We start from the raw sequence: 2,500 nt of genomic DNA, 5'->3' as shown, positions 1-2,500 counted from the left end.
CAGGTTAATATCATCCTTCTTTATCTCCACCACCTCCAGGCATCATGGTCTCTTTGTCTCATCCAGTTTCACTTCCTTCTAAAGAAGGAACTGTTGTTTGTTGTTGCTGATTATCCTCTCTGTCTGTGTGTTTACCCCCCAAACACTGCTGTTGTAACCCCTGGAGAACAGAAACTAACCCTCTTCCTCTGATCGCCTCTTGTTTTCTCCTGTCTTCTTCCACTCTGCCTGTCTGTCTGTCTGTCTGTCTGTCTGTCTGTCTGTCTGTCTGTCTGTCTGTCTGTCTGTCTGTCTGTCTGTCTGTCTGTCTGTCTGTCTGTCTGTCTGTCTGTCCGTCTGTCCTGTCTATCTTAGTTACTGTCTGACTTGTATTACTTTAACAGTCAACAAAGTAACCTTCAGTATCCAACAGCACACACACAGGGAGAGATGGCGAGATAGAGAGAGAGACTTGTGTCTATATTGCCAGGAGCAATCCTCTTATACAGTATGTCTCTCTATCTTGTCTCAGAATGACTCCTAGTCACTTCTCAATACCTCCCACAGCACAGTAGAATGGAGCCTTAGAGTAATGTGTGGGAGTGTGTGTTCCTCTGAACAGTTACTGTCATGTGCTTGGAGGATGACAACAAATAGTACATCACCCCAGCAACTGTGCTCACACAAATAGACAAACAAACATATCCCATACGTACTGGTTTCACCCTCTCACTGTATTTGTGTATAGTATGTGTTAGGACCTCTCTCTCTCTCTCTCTCTCTCTCTCTCTGTCTCTCTCTCTGTCTCTCTCTCTCTCTCTCTCTCTCTCTCTCTCTCTCTCTCTCTCTGTCTCTCTCTCTCTCTCTGTCTCTCTCTCTCTCTCTCTCTCTCTCTCTCTCTCTCTCTCTCTCTCTCTCTCTCTCTCTCTCTCTCTGTCTATCTCTCTCTCTCTGTCTCTCTCTCTCTCTCTCTCTCTCTCTCTCTCTCTCTCTCTCTCTCTCTCTCTCTCTCTCTCTCTCTCTCTCTCTCGGGTGGGTGGTGGTGGTCTGGACACCTGGTTGAGTTTCACAAGCCTCTGACTGACCCAGTTACTAATGTAGGACTCACAGACTGTGTCTCTCAATGCAGTGTGTCTGCTGAATAGCCCAGAAACACTTTTCCATTTACAAGCTGACATGGTGTCATTACATTGACCGTGTAGCGAAAAATAACTACACCTCATTCCAGAGTTCACATAACATCACTGTGTGCTACCTGTTGCTACTAAACAGACAGGTTGCGTCCCAAATGGCACCCTATTCCCTATTTAGTGCACTACTTTAGACCAGGACCTATAGGGCTCTGGTCAAACATAGTGCACTATATACAGTAGGGAATTCGGAGCCATTTCAGATGCAGCCAGTGGCTAAATGAGAGCAAAAACAGAGCCAGGAAATGGCTAGTTAAACATTACAGAGTCTAACGGTTGTCCTTTTCTGAAGACTTTAAAAAAAGACCAGCATTGGAAAATGGCCTAATAATAGAAACACTGTTAGAAAGAAGGGTTCGGCTGTAGGTGAACGCTTTTTGGTTCCAGGTAGAACTATGTTGGGCTCCATGTAGTACCATCTGCGGAAAGGGTTCTACATGGAACCAAAAAGGGTTACTCAAAGGGTTCTCCTTTTAGGTTCTGGATTGCACCTTTTTTCCATAAGAGTGTACTTCTGCAGAAAAGCCAGATCGTTCTGAAAGGAATGATTCAGCCACTTCCTCCAGGGATCGTTCGCGACAAAATCAAAGTTATTTGAAATATTCAGACATCATGAAGTGGTCTAACGTTGAGGTGAAACGACACCCCAAGCCAGGTAGTGCAGACCAAACTACAGCCCTACAGAGGCCCAGATAAACGGGACAAAAAGAAGGAAGTTAGCTGGTGTCTATGTTTCCCATTGGTTTAGGATGGAGGCCTATAGCTGTCACTTTAAGGGGCTCCCCTGTCTCTTGGTGTTGATTCATGACCCATAATCCTCTCTGTGTCGTGTTCGTTTGTCTAAATGTCTGACATGACGTTTCCTACACACGGGTCAGATGGTCCGATGTCGTGTGTGTGTGTGTGTGTGTGTGTGTGTGTGTGTGTGTGTGTGTGTGTGTGTGTGTGTGTGTGTGTGTGTGTGTGTGTGTGTGTGTGTGTGTGTGTGTGTGTTCAGGGGCCCTACAGAGGGGAAGCCCAGGGGATCATGGGAAGACAGAACGTGTGGAATGTCAGAGGGGAAAGGTGAGGTGTAATGGAACAGAATTATGGGGCCAGCTGACTGATGACACACACACATACACACGCACATTGGTCACAAGAGCGCAAACTTACTTGACTCACAATCATACTGTTGAAAGACCCCCCCCCTCCATACTTCCATGCCTGCACAGGAACATATGATGGACAGCCATGTACGTGCTCGCCTCGATCCCCTGCACTTGGCACAGACACACAGACCAACACAGAAACGCACACACACACCTGTGCTGCAGACTCACAAACATACT

General features: G+C 46.5%; 1 protein-coding gene across 3 annotated transcripts in view; it reads right to left on the bottom strand.

The window, feature by feature from the left end:
• Nucleotides 1–2,500, bottom strand: part of LOC135528793 (myb-like protein Q) — a 21,074-nt gene that overhangs the window by 11,744 nt on the left and 6,830 nt on the right. The window lies entirely within an intron of this gene.

Source organism: Oncorhynchus masou, unplaced genomic scaffold (genome assembly GCF_036934945.1).
Source record: "Oncorhynchus masou masou isolate Uvic2021 unplaced genomic scaffold, UVic_Omas_1.1 unplaced_scaffold_1035, whole genome shotgun sequence".
NCBI classification, from domain to species: domain Eukaryota; kingdom Metazoa; phylum Chordata; class Actinopteri; order Salmoniformes; family Salmonidae; genus Oncorhynchus; species Oncorhynchus masou.
The sequence above is the reverse complement of the archived record's forward strand: the minus strand, read 5'-3'. Positions and strand labels throughout refer to the sequence as shown.